Genomic DNA, 15765 nt, shown 5'->3' with positions numbered 1-15765 from the left:
GTGTGTGTGTGTGTGTGTGTGTGTGTGTTTGTCAAGAGAATGAAGAAGACAAGGCAGCAGTGGAGCACGTTTTGCTTCAGATAAGAATGAAAGATACAGTGAAAAGAGAGGGAAAAGACAGGAAGAGAGGAAGCTAGGGAAAGATAGAGAGACAGAGAACATGACAAAGACACAGTAAAGTATGTGTTCACTAGAATGAGGCAGAACGGGCCTCTAGTGTAGATATGCAACACCAATACATGGCCACAGAAATCAATACATCAATCAAAATGATGAATTTCTTCATTCAAACTAATCTTTTTGGGAAGATTTAGATGACACTTTTCAAATTATTTCAATGGGAGAACCAAAAATGAGAGGGGAAAATAATATAATAAACAAATGACAAAACTATGGTGGCTGAGAGAGCACATGCAATTACAAACAACACCAGCAAATTAAAAGATCTTCATCGGTTTGAAAGCATATCCTCACAATGCAAACACTTTAAGAAAACATGCTGCACATTCTCACAACGCAAACAAATTAAGACAGCAATTTCTCACATACAAATGTAGAACACAACGAAAATGTTTCAAAGGGACCCAAAAATGTGATTTGCAATGCATTTGCTGTCAATCTGATGAAGATATTTTAAATTTTTTTTGCGGTTTTCCTAAATTTCAGCGCGTTAAGCTCTCTCGGCCACAGTAGAAAACAGCTAAATAAATCAAATAAATATAATCTAAAACATAATGAATAATATAGTAAAAATATAAATGTAAATTTGGCTTTTAAAGTATTTTAAATGTGGTTTGAATAAAAAAAAATCTAAAATTAATCCTTAATTTATTTGCTTTTATATGGAAGCCTGTTCTTGCCGCATAAATAAAAAATAATACGTTAATATAAATAAATAAATAAACAAATAAATATAAAAACAGAAATAGTTAAACATAAGTGTTTAAAGATGACTTGTAAAATGAGCCTTTAAAAAGAAAAAAAAATGTGTTTAACATTTAAATATAATAATTAAATACATAATTAAAATTATATTTATAAATAAAAAAATTGTGGATAGAATATAAAATAAAAGATGCTACCGTTTTTTATTAATTTAGATAACATTAATCAATTTCATTAATAAAATAAAATGTTTTATCAGCTTAAAATTATTAGATATTAGATAAAACAATAATTAATACTTACTTTAATATCAAATTTAATATCAATAGATCCTTACAACAGAATAGAGCTACAACAGGTCTAGATGCATAAACTACATCTTAAATAAATAAAAATGCCATTTAACAGCAACAGAGGAATATTGTGTTAGAACTAACAGTTCTAACTTCCCTCTGGGAAGCATCAATAGCTCATGTCTGTCTGCATAATGTCGGTAATAAAATAATGAAGACTCAATATGAACATTAACTCCCTTATCAGTAAACAAGAGAATTAACATCTACTTAATTGATAAAAAAAACAAAAAACGTATAAATAACGATTAACATAAAAACAGACACAGTCATAAAGACCTCCACCAAAGTTTCAGAATTTAAGAAAGGGATCAAGAGAAAAGATTAAAGAGCTGAGGGAAGAAAAGAACAACAACCTGGGAGACAGTAGAAATAGAGAGAGGACTCGACCCCTGCAGAGAGACCTACATAAATGAGAGAGAGAAAGAAATAGATAGCGAAAAGACTTGAGAAAGGAAAGCCAAGGTTATTGTGGAGGATTGAGGAGCAAAATATAGGGGCTGCTCAGCCTGCTCAGGCCTTGATTAACACCAGACCTCCAAACAGGAAATGACCCGGCCAACGTCGAGCAACGGGACGCCTTCCATCTGGAGCCCAGCGCTGCATAAGCCCCGACACACACACACACATCTGAACGACCAGAACAAAAGAACGATAAAAACCAACACTGATTTCACCAAAACCGAAGTGATTATAAGAGCTTCCCATTCTCGCTCGCAAATTCCACTCATTAAAGCAGTATATGAACAGCTCACATGGATAATGAACACAAATCCACTGAGATTTGCTGAGAGATGCGAAACATTTTACAAACAGTTTTATGTAAAAAGGCCCTGTTGTTTATATTACAATTCAGCAGTTTTATGATGGAAGTTAATGTCAAATTTTTTTTATTGTTTCTTAAAAAAAGCAAAACAATAAACAAAATGAAACAAAGTACAAGAAAAAACAACAACAGCAAAGCAAAACAAAGTAACCCACCCCCAAAATCTAAGCAAAACAAATAAAAACGAATGAATGTAAACCAACATCTTTTTTTGTGAAAAACAAAGAATGAAACAAAAGAAAAAAAAGCAAACAAAAAATTTTAATAAAAGTGAAAAAACAAAAAACTAAGCAAAGTGAAAAAACAATGCAAAGCAAAATGCCAAATATCAACATATCAAAAGACAGCTAAAAAAAGCAACAAATAAAGAAAACGTACAAACAAATCAGTACAAATAGCTAAATAGGACAAAATAAAGCGAAGTAAAAAGTTAACAACAAACATCTGAGGAAAGCAATAAACAAACAAAATAAAAAAGCACATGAAAAACAAAACAAAAAACTAGGAAAAATAACATAAAAAAATTAAACAAATCAAGCAAACAAAAGGATGAATGAATGACTTAATGAACAAACAAATGATTGAATAAACAAATTGAGCAAACAATCAAACAAACAAAAATATAAGAATAAGATTAAAGCAAACCAATACAAAGAAAAGAAAAATAACGACAAAACAATAAACAAACAAAATAAGCAAGTAAAAAAACTAAACAAAAAAATTACGAAAAATAAGCGAACAAATCAATCAAACAAAAAATAAACAAAAGAAAAAATAAGATAAAAGCAAATCAATTTAAAGCATAGAAAAAAAACAAATAAACAAAATGACTAAACAAGTGGAACACAAAACAAAAAAACTAAGAAAAATAAGAAAAAATCTAAACAAATCAAGCTAAGAATGATTGAAAATGATTGAATCAACAATTGAGCAAACATTTAATTAAATAAACAAAAAATAAACAAAACAAAAAATAAAATCAATGCAAAGCAATACAAAGTAAAAAGACAAAACAATAAACAAACAAAATAACTAAGCAAGTGGCAAAAAACTAAAAATAACCCAAAAATGTAAACAAATAAAAAGGATGAATAAATTAATTAATGAACAAACAAATGATTAAATGAACAACTGAGCAAACTAACACCTAAACAAACACACACACACAAAAAAGATAAAAGCAAAGTAATACAAAGGAAGTAAAAAAGACAAAACAATAAATAAACAAAATAACTAAGCAAGAGGAAAACAAAACAAAAAACTAAAAATATCCAACAAATCTAAACAAATCAAGCAAACAAAAAGATGAATGAATTAATTAATGAACAAATGATTGAACAAACAATTGAGCAAACAAACAATAAAAACAAAAAATAAACAAAAAATAAGAACAAAGCAAAGCAATACAAAGTAAAGAAAAAGACAAAACAATTAACAAACAAAATAAGTGAAAAACAAAACAACCCCAGCCCCCCCCCCCCCCCCCAAAAAAAAATCAAGCAAACAAAAGAATGAATTAATTAACTAATGAACACACAACAATGAGCAAACGAGCAATCAAGCAATAAAGAAAAATAAAAGACAAAAAAAAAAAAAAAAAACCTTTAGGCGGCATATCACATCTTGATCTCAACTGCAACAGGTTAGAGACTGAAAACACAGTTGCTGATGTGCTGGGAGATGAAGAGAGGATCAGAGGGGGGGAAAAAGTTACATCTCTGCAGTGACCCAGACAAAGACAGACATGCAGAAGCGTGCGTTAAGGGTGAGCAGGACAGACCCCAAGAGAGGACAAACACAGAGTGAGAGAGAGAGAGAGAGAGACTGTGAGTGAGTGATCTTAACCAGTCCCAGAGGAGCGATATGACCAGAAAGAATGTGGACGTGTGTTTGGCAGTGTGTGAGACGGCGGGGACATCCCTTCACTCGTGTGTCTCCATCTGCGAGGACGACTGACCCCTGCGGCTGTGATTACTGTTTAAAGCCTTCTTTATGAGCTGCCGGCTTTCCTGTCACAAATACGTGCTAACTGCATTTATTAGACTTTTACTTTCTTTATGAACGTACTGTACAGCATACACACACTTAATCTTGAGTTGTTTATTTATTCTCGTTTTTACTTTACATGCAAGGGTTCAAACATTACTGACATATCCTGCAGGCAGATTGTGACTGGATGATATGAGAGGTGTAATCCTCCAATGAATGAGCTTGTCTTCTAGTGTTTCCTGTCCTCGAGCTGAAGAACATTTCATTTCCTATAATTAAAGAAGAGACTTTTAATTTCCATCTAATTAAAGCATGACTATTAATTTCCTCTGTTGAAACCAGGGGATGCAAAACTACTACCTAAACATATATGTGCATGCATTGGAAGCAATGTTTATTGAAAGTCTTTGAAAGGAACAAAGAGATAGATGAGAAGATATTTAAAGACAACGTCTTTATCTCATACCACAGACATTAGCAAAAAGAAGTTTTGACAAGCCAGCACAACATCAGATATAACCTAATCTTGAAGACCAACATCGTTTTGCTTGTAAGTATAAGGGGAGCTATAATAAAGATGCAAGTCTGCAGATAACTGCAAAGCAAATGTTGAGCAAAAGAAGAAATAAGAAATGGTAAAGCAAAGAACAAAAACAAATCAAATAATTAAGCAAAGTGAAACAAAAACAGCAAAAACAGTCTGGAAAGAATAAAAGAAAACAAATAAAGAATAAAAAGCTAAGCAAAGCAAATGAACAAACAATAACAATAAGAAGAATAACAAATATACACACACAGCAAACAACAAAGCGAAGTGAAGAAAATACAAAGCTTTGCAGCAAAGAAAGTGTTGCAACAAACAAAACAAAACAATAAATAAATAAATAAATAAATAAATAAATAAATAAATAAATAAATAAATAAATAAATAAATAAATTGTTAATTAAAAAAAGAAAACCCAGGTACAAAGTAAACAAACAAACAAACAAACAAACAATACAATATAATATAACACAAAGCAAAGCAAAACAAACAAACAAAAAATACATCTGAGGAATGACATCAAAGCAAAGCAATTTAATAGTTTTGAAAATGCTTCTGGCCACAAACCAAAAATCTCTTATTAATAGTTGCTAATTTAACTGGACTATACTAATAAACATTAACATTAGTCAATGTATATACAGTGCATCCGGAAAGTATTCATAGCGCTTATTCCAAAATGGACTAAATTTATTTATTTCCTTAAAATTCTACACACAATAACACATAATGACAATGTGAAAAAATATGTTTTGAAATTGTTGCAAAAAAAAAAAATAAAAAATCTAAAAAAATAAAAATGTACAGAATTAAATATATAAGTATTCACAGCCTTTGCCGTAAAGCTCTAAATTGAACTGAGGTACATTCTGTTTCCACTGATCATCCCAGAGATGTTTCAGCAGCTTAATTGGAGTTCACCAGTGGTAAATTCAGTTGATTTGACATGATTTGAAAAGGCATGCACCTGTCTAAATAAGGCCCCAGGGTTGACAGTGCATTTCAAAGCACATACCAAGCATGAAGACAAAGGAATTGTTTTCAATTGTTTACAAATGCACTGTAAAAATCTTAAAGAAATAACTAAAATCAACAAAACAAACACTGTTCGAATGCACATTCAGAAACTAACAAAAAAAATTACAAAAAAAAAACACTTACTGTACTTTAACCGGAACAAAAGGGACACCAACAAACACAAGATTGTAGTAATATATTTATCTGTGTTCTTTAAGTCAGAATGAGTATTTGAAATGACTGAGGTGTATTTATAATCCAATGCTAGCCAACATAGCCTTTATCACTGTAAACATACTATAGCAATAACAATATGACTGGAATTCCTTTCATAGGAAGAATTGTTATCGTATAATGGTAAAATATCACCCATGACGAATGTGTTTACCAGTCGTTTTGTCCAATGTGTATACACACATATATCTTGTATCGTAATTTAAAGCTAAAACGTCAAACATAAACACCAAGAGAAACCATCACTGCAGTATAAGTGATATCTGATCCGTCCACCAAAACAAATACACACATTCACACACACGTTTGAGGCCACACACAGATTTAGAAAAACACACAAAGACCCACATCTCACACAAACACACAAAATATAAACTCAACAATATTTTTATTTTTATTGAGTGCTGTGTGTGAATGTGAATGTGTGTGCATGTGTATTTGCTTTTAACGTGTGTATTTGTAAAAGATGAAACGCTCTTGGCCGAGTGGATGAAGTGGGATTTGAGTTTGTCCTGTCGATGTGTGCAGTTAAATCACTGTGTTTTGGCAGTAAACCGAAAAAAGAGGGAAAGAGAGATTATGTGAATGCGTTTGTGTGCTGACAGTTTGACATTTACATGCAATTATTTCAGCGTGTTTGTGTGCATTTTTGTTTATCCTTGCAGGTTTTTGAATAATTTCCAAAATGTGACTGTGTGTAATTATAAATTATGCATGTGTGTATTCATAAGTCTATTAATAATTCTGTAGACCGATACAGCACTTAGTTTGTTGTCTCCTCATAACACACAGATACAGTGAAGCTGCCAGCAGACTTCTAGAACAATATTCCTAATATATGCCTCACGAATGATGGCCAATGAAATGGTCCACTATAAAACAAATGTGAACGTTATTAACAGATATAAAGCAACATTCATTCATTCGGTCATTCATTCATTTTTTCTGGTCTCTGTTTCAGAGGTCGCCACAACGGAATGAGCCAACATCTATTCTGGTTCATGTTTCACGCAGTGGAAAAAAACCCAAAAAAACTTGCAGCTGCGACCCAGTACTGGGAAACACCCATACCCTCTCACATTCACATACACTGCGACCAATTTAGCTTATTCAGTTCACCTATACTACATGCCTTTGGACTGTGCGGGAAACCGGAGCACCTGAAGGAAACCCACACAAACACGTGGACAACATGCAAACTCCACACAGAAATGCCAACTGGCCCAGCCGGGACTCAAACCAGCAACTTTCTTGCTTTAAATTGACAGTGCTAACCATCGAGTCACCATGCATAAAGCAGCATAAGTAATATACATTTTACATTTTGAAAAATACACAGAATCTGACCTTATGATTAAGTTATTAAGACTGATTTAGCATGAGGTGGATGAAAAATACAATTAAATAAAAATAAAGTTAAATATATTGGCTGACACCATTCTTTAACTTGTTTTTTTTTCCAGAGACAATCAAAAATGGAAGGGAAAGATAAGAGGTAAACCTGAAACAAAAATTCTACTCAATGTATAAAATATATAAACATTTTAATTGCACTCCTCAATTGCACATTTATAAAATAATTTGGAGAAAAAATTCACCAGAATAATCTATTTAATGATTAGTTGTGACAAATCTCAACAAAAGATCATAACTAGATGCATAATATGTGTACATGTACTATGCAGATTTATTATGCATGAATAAGTGCACACACAAACATGTGAACTATGATATTTATAGTATATACAAATATATATAAACATTTTATAAACATATTCATTAGGGCTGCATGATATTTAAAACATCTGTTTTTCTGATAAATATTGAGATATGAACACAGTTTCACAAGATGGTTGAATAAAAAATAAATATATATATATATATTTGTCTCATTGTCTCACATCAAAAATGTAAAAAAAAAATAAATCCTAAAGCAAGTAAAAATATTGTTTTGTTTTCATCATGAGAAAAAAAATTTGTCAAAATTAGTTTTAGATGTTTGAAATGAAGATATTTGAACTAGAAACAAGAAAAAAAATATAAGTATGATTTGTTTTTGAAAAAATCATATGAATACAATTGTGTAGCTCCTGCTCAACTATAATTCAGAATCAACATTGCATATCTTTGCGATGTGACTATTGCGGATGTACACATTGTGATATCGATGCTAAATCGATATACTGTGCAATCCCAATATACATACAGTTGAAGTCATAATTATTAGCTCACCTGTTTTTCCACCAATTTCTATTTAACGATAAGAAGATTTTTTCCAACACATTCTATCATTTCTAATCATAATAGTTTTAAAACTAATTTCTAACGACTGAATTATTTTATCTTTGCCACGATGACAATAAATAATATTTTACTAGATATTTTTCAAGACAATTCTATACAGCTTAAAGTGGCATTTAAATTGTTAACTAGGTTAATTAGGTTTAATAGGCAGGTTAGGGTAATTAGGCAAGTTATTGATGATGGTTTGTAAAATATAGCTTAAAGGGGCTAATAATTTTGACCTTAAAATGGTTTTTAAATAAATAAAAACTGCTTTTATTCTAGCTGAAATAAAACAAATCAGACTTTCCCCAGAAGAAAAAATATTATTAGACATATCGTGAAAATTTTCTTGCTCTGTTAAACATCATTTGGGAAATATTTAAAAAAAAAAAAAAAAATTAAAGGGGGGCTAATAATTCTGACTACAACTGTACTGTATATACACGGAAATGTGTATTTAAATATAAATAATACATATACATTACAAACAATACACACAGATTTTCTATGTAAACACAAAACTTTTTTTAATGCGATTATTTGATTAATCTCTGAACACTACTAAAGATTTATCATCATTTTTTTATTCCATAAACAAGCAATAAGATAAAATGATCCAACTAATTTTCATTGATATAAGAAAATCCAATACCCTCTATCACTAGAAAACTATACCTCCTTATGCTGATTTTAAACCTTGACGTGGCCAGCAGACATTAATACCATTCAGAATAATAAATCATTATCCGTAACGCAGAGCAGATGCTTGTCTATTTCTAACACTCTTCACCGTTCAAAGCACCGAACCATAAAAATAAAAAAACAGGTCTGTGATTCACGTGCAATCCATCAGCTCCTAATTCAGACAATCCCACTCTATAAACAGTCTTCAAGGTTTTATTTATTGATGGGGCTCGTCCAATTCTATAAACAGACACAGTAGCACCGTAGTTTTTCAGAAAGTCAACACCTCCGCCAATAACACTCTCTGTTGCGCACAAAAGCCTTCAAGCTCATCCAATTACATTTGATGTTTCAGCCCAGCGGGAGGCCTCTTTATCCAATAATATTTCTTGTTTCTGTGCAGCAGTGATCACTCAGGTAACATGTGTGGAGTTGGCTGCTCAAAAATGTTTCCTCTGATGTAAGACTTGAAATGGAAGAATTTTCTTAGATAAACAGACTTGTGCTTTAATTACAAACAGCCACACACACATATGCATACACCACCGGTCAAAAGATTTGAATTATTGTTTTTGGCTCAAAAAAAGCTGCATTCATATAATTAAAATACAGTAAAAACTTTAAAAGTTCTGAAATAATATTACACTTGAAAATAATTGTTATTGAACTTTTTGAATCTTTTTGCATTGATGGATTTGCTCTTCAGTGTTTGGACTTACACCAGTGAAAATTAAACCACACTGAATTGAATTAAACTGAACTTCAACTCTGAAAACTGGACTGACACAGTTTTAATTTACTAGAACTTGTTAAGCTGCTTTGACAATCTACATTGTAAAAGCGCTAAACAAATAAACATGAATTGAACTGAATTGAATTTATGCAAAACAGTATTGAAAATAAAATGATTTATATGATATAAAATCATAATTTTTTACATTATGATTATGTCTTACACTTTTTACTGTAAAAATGTTGGGTTCCACACAATAGATTTGTGTTGGGACAACACGAAGAAATGAATTCTTTTCTTGTTTCAGCTCATTTTAAATAAGTAGTTTAAACAAACAACAAATGTCATTTTTTTGTGTTAAACAACTTTCCATTAAAAACATTAAAAAGCCTAGCAGATTTTAACAATGAAAACATTAACTAAATAACTAACTAAATAATAATAATAATGAAAAAAATTATAATAATATATTTTGTTTGAGCAGTAGATGATCATAACATGATGATTTTTAAAGGATTGTGTGACACTAAATATTAGAAGAATAATCCTTAAAATTGAGCTTTTAAACAAATTTCACAATTTTACCGTTTCCACAAAATATCCGTAAATTAACAGTTTTCCATATTTTGTGATTTATGTTTTAATTTTGAATCGCATTATGAGACATCGATCTTTCTTCTGACAACTTTTAACTTTAAAAAAGTTAGAAAAAGTGACTTTAATGAACATTTTTAATAGTTTAAAGTCATATATTGTCTGGGTTGGTGTTATATTTTATGCTGTAAAGACCATGTAATACGCTGAACGTATATTTTCCATTATTTTATAAATTCATTTATTTATTATTTCTCATACATTATATTATTTCAAACTACTAAAATGTCAATAAAAGTCACTTTGTTAAACTATAGAGTTGAATTTTCAACATCAAAAGTAAACAGAGCAGAGATCAAGGTCCCATTATGAAATGCAAAACCATGAATAGACAGAAAACACACAAAAAACGGAAACTGTTAATTAACAAATATACTTTAAAAGCGTATTTTGATCAAATAAATGCAGCCTTAATAAGCAGAATAGATTCCTTTAAAAAAAACATATTTAAAAATTCCTAATGATCCCTAACTTATAACCGGAAGTAACACAGGTAACCATCAACAATTAGAGACAGATTAAGAGTCAGATTCTGTCAAGTTCATCCTCTATATTGAAGTGAACCCCCTCTCAGTTATGCTGTGCTCCTCAACCTCTGTGTGTGGAGAAACTTTACTGCTTCACCTCTGACTCTCCACCCGCTGCTCTGTGAAGCCACAAGCCTTCAGTGATGACAGCGCTGAACTCCAATAACATCATAATAACATGTCGAGGAACACACAGCCCCCCTACACTGCAGTAGATCACACTCACAGAAGCAACAAAGTAAAGAGCAACCTCTCAAGCTCTACATGTAATTATACAGATGGACAGATAGACGCTGGAGGCAGACATTCATTTTAGTCAATCAGGTAGTTTGGTTGTAAAAACATCCAATTAAACTCTGAATCACTCCAAGGTCTTTTAGAAAAAGCATGAAAACATAAAATATTTTCAGGATGTAATTATAGATTATCAAGATAACATTATTACATTTTTAAATGTAATTTGCAATACATTAAACACATTTGTTAGGTTGAAGTTTTTGGAGTTTTCTAGTTTTTTAAGGATAAATAATGCATTATAAAAATATGCACAGAACATTTCCAGCCACCAATAAACCTGCAATGAAAAGTTGATATGTCTATTTTCAGTTTCACAAGATTCCTTTTACAGTATCAATAATGTAATGTAACTTAACAATGTGGGCGAAGCAGTGGCGCAGTAGGTAGCGCTGTTGCCTCACAGCAAGAAGGTCACTGTTTCACTGATTCGATCCTCGGCTCATTTGGCGTTTCTGTGTGGAGTTTGCATGTTCTCTCTGCGTTCGCGTGGGTTTCCTCCGGGTGCTCCGGTTTCCCCCAAAGTCCAAAGACATGCGGTACAGGTGAATTGGGTAGGCTAAATTTTACGTAGTGTATGAGTGTGTGTGAATGAGTGTTTGTGGATGTTTCCCAGAGATGGATTGCGGCTGGAAGGGCATCCGCTGCGTAAAAACGTGCTGGATAAGTTGACGGTTCATTCCGCTGTGGCGACCCCAGATTAATAAAGGGACTAAGCCGAAAAGAAAATGAATGAATGAACTTAACAATGCAGACTTGAGCATTCATTTATTTGTGTAAGCATAAAATAAGATGAAAAGCCATTTTAATACAAGCGGCGTCAGGAGCAGCAGACGAGTGCAGAAACTCCTTTGAAAATTCTGTCGCAAAATAAATGACTATATTTTTAAAAACATTGCACAAAACAATGGAATTTAATGCTGTGCGTCTTGCCCTTTGTGAGATCAACTTTATATTGTGTCTCAATCAGCAAGTGAAGATCATTGATATACAAACAAAGCGTCTTATTTATAAAATTGGCGTTCTGCCCGTTTTGTGTGTACACCACTTTGCACACAAAAGCTCTATAAAAACTTATAAAAAACAAATTTGACGGGAGAATATGAGTAAGTAAAACTTAATTAAATATATTTAACTTAAATATTGACTTAATAGAACCATGAGCTATAATCATTAAGAAATAAATTGCATTTTATTCTGGTGTAAGTTCACTTTTAAGAATGGTTTATAATGCAAATGATATAAATCAGACCCCAGATCTTAAAACATATTTTATGATCACAGAAGTTCACCATAAGCACTCAATCAGGCTTTTTCTAAAAAAAAGTTCATTCATTTGTTCATTCGTTTATTTATTCACTCTTTCATTCATTTTCCTTCGACTTAGCCCCTTTATTCATCAAAGGTCGCCATAGCGGAATGAACCGCCAACTTATCCACCATATGATTTACACAGAGGATGCCCTTCCAGCTGCAACCCAGTACTGGCAAATACATTCACACACCAACACTACGGGCAATTTAGTTCAATTTACCTATATTGCATGTCTTTGGAGTGTGGGGGAAACAGGAGCACCCTGAGGAAACCCACGCCAACACGGGAAGAACATGCAAACTCCAAACAGAAATGCCAACTGGCCAAGCCAGAACTCGAACCAGGAACCTTCTTGCTGTGAAGTGTACTAAAAGTTTATTTATAGAAAGTTTTTTGCAATCATCTTTGTGTTTAGCATGACTGTGTTTGGATGGTGTTGACCACGTGAGCTTGTGAGCTATACTCTCATCTGATCGCGCAGGAGGTGGTTTAGTTATTTGTAATCATTAACAACAAGATGGATCCTTCTAAAATAACGAATCAATTCGTCAGAAGCATATAAAATAGACAAATCTATCACATCAGCGATTCTAGTGTGCAGCTCTCATTTTGTGAAGACCTATGAGTATAAAGACCTGCAATTCTACCAGGGTGACTCAGTTTGATCCTGGCAAAGTATGTGTTTTTCTATCCCCACGTGAGGCAGGTGACCAGGGGCCTTATGTATCAATGCTGTGTACGCACAAAAAATTAGCATATGGCAGGTTTCATGCTTACGTTTGGATTTACTAACGATAAAATTAATGTGAAAATGTGCGTTGGTCCATACCAACTTCATGTCTGGCGTACGTGTATTTCTTGTATGAGTTTGTTTTATTTCCATTGGCGACTCCTAGAGGAAATTATGTTAAATTAAATTTATTATGTTAAATGCTAAATTATTAGCATTGTCAATGGTCGGATCTGAAGGGAACGCATTTTTAGGGATCACAGTGATTTTCTGGTTCACAATGATGACTGGCTTATAAGCCGTTATATTAGCTATCCTGGCAATAGTAGTACTGGCCTTATTAAAGGACATTGTCAATGGTCGAACCCGACGGCTCCAAGGTGGCAGGGTGCATGATGTATGGCTTCTTGGTGAGTGATGTATTTAACGATATTATTCCAGCTTAGTTTTTCTATTTTAACTTTTTTATTGAGCGTAATTATTTAACTGCATATCAGGAGAGCGTGGTTATCCGTTAAAGACATGGCTGTAAACCCCCCTCAACATCCTACAAATTGAACAAGTGCGCAGATACAATGATGCCCATTCTCGCACTTGGTCAGTTGTAGAGCGGGCGATTGGGCAGCTGAAATGCTGGTGGCGCTGCCTTAATAAGAGCGGAGAGGTGCTGCTATACTGCCCTAACAAAGTGTTACTCTAAAACATCTGTTTCTCCCACAGATAGACTCCAGACAGTAAAGTGTCGCCCACAATTGAGGCAACTCTCTCCTCAAAGGGTGTTAGTTCAGCATCCCCTGTTCCCCCGCCTGTTCGGTCCACACTTGGACGGTGCGCCGCTGTTCTCCTCTTAACCTGCACCTTTACATCGGGTCATTTCTTTTTTAATTCGTTCAGAGTTCGAAGTTTCTCTTCTTGCTTGCTTTTGCCATTGCTTTTTCATTTGGTTTTGCCAAAGTGGAGTTTTTAGCATATTCATTCGGGGGAGAAAGCAGGGAGGGGTTTTGCGCTCGTGCATGTTGCGCTCAATTTCACGTTAATTCGGATGTACAAAGAGAATATGTGTGGGATTCCGTGTACACAGTGTTTCATACATCTGATTTTTTTTACTGCGTACGTACATTTACAGCTTTGTCCGTCCGCAATGTTTTAGTATTAATTCAACACAAGTTTTTGTACATGAGGCCTCAGGTGAGTGGGCTTAACAAACCACCTGTACTGTAAGTGACAGGCTCTCTCCTCTCTATATGCACCACACACTCTCTAACTCTCTATTGCTCCATCTTTCTAAAACATCTTCCAATTCTTGGTGTGCTCTGCAGGTGAGTGGGCTAGACAAACCACCTGCAGGTCACACTCTCTCCTCTCTATATGCTTGGAGTAAAAATGATAATATTAATTTTGGTTTGCTGATTTAGTAACATTTCCCAGTACTGGGTGGCAGCTGGAAGGGCATCCATTGTGTAAAACATATGCCAGAATAGTTGGCGGTTCATTCCGCTGTGGCGACCCCTGATAAATAAGGAATTAAGCTGAAGGAAAATGAATGAATGATTTAGTAACTTATACTGCTACTCTGATGATTTAAAGTGCTTCTTGTAAGTCGCTTGTAAAATATAAATAGATAAAGACAGACAGACAGACAGAGAGACTGCACAGCTGATGTTGGTAAACAGGACGACGCACATAATGAAAGGCAGCTGTGAATGTTACACCAGCACTTACACCATTAGCCCCGTCTGTAATTGTGTCGTCCGGAGACGGTCTGTAATTCGTCAGATCTGTGAGGAGCAAACGCATCTCTGAGTGTGTTTTTAACTTCTCTCGCCCTCCGCATCAGTGTGTGTTTTGCTCAGACAGGCTCTTCTGCTGTGTATTTGTGTAGGGTTGTGTGTCCTGTTATTGAAGCTCTCTGTGAATATGTTTACATGTGAGTGGGTGACTTTCATTATGACAGTCTTCTCTGATTTTCCACGGAGTTGAAACGAGGGTTCAGGCAAAGTGTTTCTAGTGTTGACCAGGACTGAGTGCACGTTAATATATGTGTGTGCGCGTATAAAGTCAAGCCTGCTATTCGGACCGATGTAATTGAAGTAAATGTCACAATCGATATATATTTTACTGAGCACATGGTACAAGTACACCAGCCGCAGCTGCACGTTCTTGTATTGTTGAATAATTTGATTGTTACACTGACGATGAAAACATATGGTAAAGGTTTCATCACACGTGAGTCCAGACACACACACACACACACATATAAACGTTCATTCGCTCTGAAGTACCATTTAAACGTACAAATAGCTGTCAATGAGCGGTCGTACATGTTCCTGGACACACCTGGTGTGCATTGGCACTGTAATTGGCAGGCCAGTGTTTATATGAAAGAGTCATAAGCTTTTAAAGACAGAGAAAGAGAGAGAGAGAGAGAGAGAGAGAGAGAGAGAGAGAGAGGGGCCCCTCGGCCGAGCAGAGCAGGAAGTTCACTAGAGCCAAAGCATTCTTCATTAATGCAAGACAAGAAAAGAAAGGCTACAGTGAAGGAGGAAAGAGAGAGAGAGAGAAAAAAAGTATAATTCTGTCAGTAAAATATATATATATTTTTGTATAACAGAAAATGTAATTGTTTAATATTCTACTAATAGAATTAAACATAAACTGAGCATTACATTATTTTGAAGTCAATCTAGGGCCATA

General features: G+C 33.7%; 1 protein-coding gene across 4 annotated transcripts in view; it reads right to left on the bottom strand.

Annotated features, from left to right (window-relative positions):
- The window catches only part of scfd2 (sec1 family domain containing 2), a 271851-nt gene that overhangs the window by 142164 nt on the left and 113922 nt on the right, over window positions 1-15765 (bottom strand).

Source organism: Danio rerio, chromosome 20, assembly GCF_049306965.1.
Source record: "Danio rerio strain Tuebingen ecotype United States chromosome 20, GRCz12tu, whole genome shotgun sequence".
Lineage (NCBI taxonomy): Eukaryota > Metazoa > Chordata > Actinopteri > Cypriniformes > Danionidae > Danio > Danio rerio.
This window is presented reverse-complemented; position numbering and strand designations above follow the sequence as displayed.